Genomic DNA, 7,195 nt, shown 5'->3' on the forward strand with positions numbered 1-7,195 from the left:
GAATATCTGAAGCGGCCTTGTACAAGAAGTTTGGGCTGGATTGCCCGTGTATCTGTATATTATTAGATCGTGTCGGTTAGAATTAAAAGATAGAGTTTAGCCCTTACACGGGTTAGTTTATTTCCGAATTAGAAATTCCTTTGGACTATAAATATGTACCTAGGGTTATTGAGAAAGGAGGACAATCACGTTCACAACAAATACAAACCAGGCGCATCGCCACCCCTTATTTCGAGGGTTTCTTCCGGGTAAGCATCATGCTGCCTAGATCGCATCTCGCGATCTAGGCAGTATACGTTTATTCGTTACCTGGTGTTACTCGTGCTGAAGCGTTGTTGATGGCGAGTAACACTACTTATCATAGATGTCTTGGGGCTTGCATTGATGCTTTTCTTATGCATATTTGCTTAGCAATGCTGTCCCTCGATATCTAGCTGCCCTTACACCTATCTAGGTGTAAGGGCAGCACCTCGCTTGTTCGTTACTTAGTAGATCCGATCCGTTATAGTCGTTCCTTGTTCTTCAAGGATTAGTTTAATATCTGCATGATTAGGCCTTATGCTTGGGGTTGGATGATCCGGTAGTGCGTGAGGTGTTGTTTTACCGTTCCTACAAGGGATGTTCCGGAATTGACTTAATGTTGGTTTTTAGGCCTCTTTTAGGAATAGTTTCCATCATCTTTCGTATTTGCTAGGCCCAACTACGCGTAGGATGTTCCGATTATGCGGTGAAAACCCTAAACTGTCGTAGATTGGTTTAGCTTTGTTTTGATCAAGCAGGATCCCCATGTCATCGTAAATCCAACGTGATCTATGGGGCGATCGGCTCTTTGAGCCGATCCACAGGGCAACCTGAGAGCCGATCGGGCTCGTATTTAATGTTTACGTGTCTACCATGCAGGAGACTAATCGAAGCAATCCAACACCTTCCTGATCAGGTATAGGTCAGGTGGCACGCTGATGGCGTGTATTTCACACGTTCGTTGGGCAACCCCAAGAGGAAGGTATGATGCGCACAGCAGCAAGTTTTCCCTCAGAAAGAAACCAAGGTTTATCGAACCAGGAGGAGCCAAGAAGCACGTTGAAGGTTGATGGCGGCGGGATGTAGTGCGGCGCAACACCGGAGATTCGGCGCCAACGTGGAACCTGCACAACACAACCAAAGTACTTTGCCCCAACGAAACAGAGTGAGGTTGTCAATCTCACCGGCTTGCTGTAACAAAGGATTAACCGTATTGTGTGGAAGATGATTGTTTGCAGAGAAAACAGTAAAAACAAGTATTGCAGCAGATTTGTATTTCGAGTATTAAAAGAATGGACCGGGGTCCACGAGTTCACTAGAGGTGTCTCTCCCATAAGATAAAAGCATGTTGGGTGAACAAATTACGGTCGGGCAATTGACAAATAGAGAGGGCATAACAATGCACATACATGACATGATAAGTATAGTGAGATTTAATTGGGCATTACGACAAAGTACATAGACCGCCATCCAACCGCATCTATGCCTAAAAAGTCCACCTTCAGGTTATCATCCGAACCCCCTCCAGTATTAAGTTGCTAACAACGAGACAATTGCATTAAGTATGGTGCGTAATGTAATCAACAACTACATCCTCGGACATAGCGCCAATGTTTTATCCCTAGTGGCAACAAGACAACACAACCTTAGAACTTTCGTCACACTGTCCCGGTGTCAATGCGAGGCATGAACCCACTATCGAGCATAAGTACTCCCTCTTGGAGTTAAAAGTAAAAACTTGGCCAGAGCCTCTACTAGAAACGGAGAGCATGCAAGATCATAAACAACACATGTGTAATAACTTGATAATTAACATGACATGGTATTCTCTATCCATCGGATCCCGACAAACACAACATATAGAATTACAGATAGATGATCTTCATCATGTTAGGCAGCTCACAAGATCCAACAATGAAGCACAATGAGGAGAAGACAACCATCTAGCTACTGCTATGGACCCATAGTCCAGGGGTGAACTACTCACTCATCACTCCGGAGGCGACCATGGCGGTGTAGAGTCCTCCGGGAGATGAATCCCCTCTCCGGCAGGGTGCCGGAGGAGATCTCCGAATCCCCCGAGATGGGATCGGCGGCGGCGGCGTCTCGGTAAGGTTTTCCGTATCATGGTTTTTCGCATCAGGGGTTTCGCGACGGAGGCTTTAAGTAGGCGGAAGGGCAGAGTCGGGGGCCTGACGAGGGGGCCACACCATAGGGCGGCGCGGGCCCCCCCTGGGCCGCGCGGCCCTGTGGTTTGGCCACCTCGTGGCCCCACTTCGTGTGTTCTTTGGTCTTCTGGAAGCTCCGTGGAAAAATAGGACCCTGGGTCTTCGTTTCGTCCAATTCCGAGAATATTTCGTTACTAGGATTTCTGAAACCAAAAACAGCAGAAAACGAGAACCGGCACTTCGGCATCTTGTTAATAGGTTAGTTCCGGAAAATGCACGAATATGACATAAAGTGTGCATAAAACATGTAGGTATCATCAATAATATGGCATAGAACATAAGAAATTATCGATACGTCGGAGACGTATCACACGCCTTGCAACCGCCAGGACGTGTGCTGGGACTTTGCGGGACGACGCGAGGCACCAGGGCCCACTTAGCAGTCTTGGGAGTCTCCCGGCTCTTCGTGTTGCTTAACCACTGCTCGCCGGTGGGTTTTGGCAGGCAACAGAAGTCAAGCATGAAGAGAAATGGTTTTGGGTTTCAAACATGGAAATTTCAAAAACATCCCAAAAGCTTAATTTTAGAGTGACTAAGAAGGTCCCAAGCTTAATTTCAAGAACACCCCTCGCAAATCTTCATTTTAGAGTGACTAAGAAGGATCCATGGCTTACCTTTTCATTTTCATGTTTTAAACTTGTTTAAATCTTGGTCAAATTAACCTAGCTAGTATTTGACCAAGATTCAAATGGGCATAAAATTCAAAAAAATCAGAAAAATGAAAAACCAAAGCACATAGCCTTCTTATGTCATAAAGTAAAAAATTCAAGTTGATAAACAAGGTCTAGACATATTCAAACCAGAAAATCATGTATATATCTGCCCCTAACCTTAAACTCTCTCTTAATTATGAAGTCAATCATGAAGAGAAGCGGTCTTGGGTTTCAAACATGGAAATTTCAAGAACCTCCCAAAAGCTTCTTCATTTTAGAGTGACTAAGAAGGATCCATGCTTACCTTTTCGTTTTCATATTTTATACTTGTTTAAATCCTGGTCAAACCTAGGATTTGACCAAGATTCAAATGGGCATAAAATTCAAAAAATTAGAATAATGAAAAACAAAAGCACATAGTCTTCTTATGTCATATAGTAAGCATTCAAGTTGATAAACAAGGTTTATACATGTGTTCAAACCACACAAATCATGTATCTACCCCCTAACCATAAACTCTATCGATCTTATGAAGTCTAGCATGAAGAGAAGTCGTATGGGTTTCAAACATGGAAATTTCAAGAACCTCACAAAAGCTTCATTTTAGAGTGACTAGAAAAGATCCATGCTTGCCTTTTCATTTTCATGTTTTAAAATTGTTTAAATCTTGGTCAAACCTAGCTAGTATTTGACCAAGATTCAAATGGGCATAAAATTCAAAAAAAATGAAAAAACAAAAAAACTAAAGCACATAGCCTTCTTATGTCATGTATATATAGTAAGCCTTCAAGTTGATGAACAAGGTCTAGACATATTCAAAACATAAAAATCATGTATCTACCCCCTAACCCTTAACTATGTCTTATGAAGTCAAGCATGAAGAGAAGTGGTTTTGGTTTCAAACATGGAAATTTCAAAAACTTCCCAAAAGCTTAATTTTAGAGTGAGTAAGAAGGATCGAGGCTTACCTTTTCATTTTCATGTTTTAAACTTGTTTAAATCTTGGTCAAATTAACCTAGCTAGTATTTGACCAAGATTCTAATGGGCATAAAATTCAAAAAAATCAGAAAAATGAAAAACCAAAGCACATAGCCTTCTTATGTCATAAAGTAAGAATTCAAGTTGATAAACAAGGTCTAGACATATTCAAACTAGACAAATCATGTATCTACCCCTAACACTAAACTCTGTCTTATGAAGTCAATCATGAAGAGAAGCGGTTTTGGGTTTCAAACATGGAAATTTCAAGAACCTCCCAAAAGATTCATTTTAGAGTGACTAAGAAGGATCCATGCTTACCTTTTCATTTTCATGTTTTGAACTTGTTTAAATCTTGGTTAAACCTAGGATTTGACCAAGATTCAAATGGGCATAAAAATCCAAAACAAAATCAGAAAAATGAAAAACCAAAGCACATAGTCTTCTTATGTCATATAGTAAGCATTCTAGTTGATAAACAATGTCTAGCCATATTCAAACCAGAAAAAACATGTATACCCCCTAACCCTAAACTTTGTCTTATGAAGTCAAGCTCAAGCATGAAGAGAAGTGGTTTGGGTTTTCAAACATGGAAATTTCGAAAACCTCCCAAAAGCTTCATTTCGGAGTGACTAAGAAGGATTCATGCTTAATTTTTCATTTTCATGTTTTAAACTTGTTTAAATCTTGTTCAAACCTAGGATTTGACCAAGATTCAAATGGGCATAAAAAAATTCGAAAAAATCAAAAAATGAAAAACCAAAGCACATAGTCTTCTTATGTCACATAGTAAGCCATTCAACTTGATAAACAAGTTATAGACCTATTCAAACCAGAAAAATCATGTATCTACACCCCCTAACCCTAAACTCATATGTCTTATGAAGTCAAGCATGAAGAGAAGTGGTTTTGGGTTTCAAACATGGACATTTGAAAAGCCTCCCAAAAGCTTCATTTTGGAGTGACTAATAAGAAGGATCCATGCTTAATTTTTCATTTTCAAGTTTTAAACTTGTTTAAATCTTGGTTAAACCTATGATTTGACCAAAATTCGAATGGGCATAAAAATTCAAAACAAATCAAAAAATGAAAATCCAATGCACATAGTACATCTTCTTATGTCATATACTAATTAAGCATTCAAGTTGATAAAAGCAAAGGTCTAGACATATTCAAACTAGAAAATCATGTATCTACCGGTAACCCTAAACTCGATTTGTCTTATGAAGTCAATCATGAAGAGGGTGTTTTGGGTTTCAAACATGGAAATTTCAAAAACCTTCCTAAAGCTTCATTTTGAAGTTACTAATTAAGAAGGATCCAAGCTTACTTTTTCGTTTTCATGTTTTAAATCTTGGTCAAACCTAGGATTTCACCAAGAGATACGTACAAATGGGCATAAAAATTCAAAAAATTAAAATAATGAAAAACCAAAGCACATAGTCTTCTTATGTCATATAGTAAGCATTCAGGTTGATTAACAAGGTCCACACATATATATTCATAGCAGAAAAGCATGTATCTACGTACCCCCTAACAACCCTAAACTCTGTCTTAGGAAGTCAAGGATGAAGAGAAGTGGTTTTGGGTTTCAAACATGGAAATTTCAAAAAACCTCCCAAAAGCTTCATTTTGGAGTGACTAAAAAGGACCCATGCTTACTTTTTCATTTCCATGTTTTAAACTTTTTTAAATCTTTGTCAAATCTCGGATTTGACCAAGATACAAATCGGCATAAAAAATCGAAAAAATAAAGAGAATGAAAAACCAAAGCACATAGTCTTCGTATGTCATATAAGTATTCAAGTTGATAAATTAAACAAGTTTTAGACATATTCAAACCACAAAAATCATGTATCTACGTACCCTAACCCTAAACTCTGTCTTATGAAGTCAAGCATGAAGGGAAGTGGTTTTGGGTTTCAAACATGGAAATTTAAAAACCTTCCAAAAGATTCATTTTGGAGTGACTAAGAAGGATCCAGGCTTACTTTTTCATTTTCATGTTTTGAACTTGTTTAAATCTTGGTCAAACCTAGGATTTGACCAAGATTCAATTGGGCATTAAAAATTCAAAAAATTAAAACCAAAGCACATAGTCTTCTTATGTCATACAATACGCATTGAAGATGATAAACAAAGTCTAGACATATTCAAACGAAAAAAATCATGTTTGGGTGGAATTAAGTTGGACGGTGTCCAACATGGTGCCAAACTACTTGAAGGGCTCTTCTCTAAAACACTAATATGACATTCTGGTATTTTCCCTAGCTATGTACAAACTGATGAACAATCCATGTTTTTCGATTGCCTTTTTGAACCACTTGTAGTTTGATTTCATATCTAGGAGAAATCACTGGGGGAGGGGGACGAATGTGTTACTTTTTGTTGCATCGCTCGTATCCTTCCCGCGTAGAAAAAGTGTTAGGCGAGTAGTAGAATGGCATGACCTACAAAGTAAAATTTTGAATATAACCAAAATATACCAATTGATTTTTTTCGAAATGGGGGAAAAATCGCCCGAGCTTCTGCATCCAAAGGATGCACACGACTTTTTTTATTAGATTATTCACGAACCTTACAAGAAACAATACAAAAGATCAAACTCGAAGCAACCTTACTATACCTATAGTGGGATGAAGAGGGTGACAATTGATAGATGAGTTAACTTGGCTTCATGGGTGTGTGACCCGAGATTGAGCCATGGTACATTTTGCCAACAAAGTAGCAACCGAGTTGGCTTTCTACCTTAGCCGGCGTATACGTTGGGTACGTAGGCGTGCATTGGAAGGATGCATTATGCCGGCAAAGTTTTCAAACGTTCAAACTTTTCCGGTTTCTCATACAGTATTTGGCTCCTTGAGAAGCATTGATGTGATCATATAAGGTTATGCAAAACTTCCCCTTTCCCGTACTTGCCCGAGCACTCGACACCCCTCGTCCCATGGCGACTCCTCCAGCCTTAGCCCCGTGCACCCAGGCTCCACGACTCAGCCTCGGAGGGGTGTGCGCTAGAAGCTCGCAAATATCTGTGTGCCACTGGTGTGCGATGAAGCAGGCGGCTCTGTGTCTTGCTGTGGCTAGACTCCTGGCGCCCTTTGATCTAGGAGAGGGAGAGGAGGGAGGGGGTCCCATGAAGCGGCGGTGGCCCAGGTATCGGCGGCAGCCCAGGCAGCAGCGGCAAAGTGGGCTGGTCGGAGCATCAGGCATGCGCCGGGGCGAACCTCGCCGGGTGAGGATGCTTCCATTGTGAAGAAGCACGTGCCATCCAGGGCTTCGGGTTCGCCAACAAACTCAGCGCCTCGTTCCATGGC

The sequence above is a fragment of the Lolium rigidum genome, chromosome 7 (assembly GCF_022539505.1).
Source record: "Lolium rigidum isolate FL_2022 chromosome 7, APGP_CSIRO_Lrig_0.1, whole genome shotgun sequence".
Taxonomy (NCBI): domain Eukaryota; kingdom Viridiplantae; phylum Streptophyta; class Magnoliopsida; order Poales; family Poaceae; genus Lolium; species Lolium rigidum.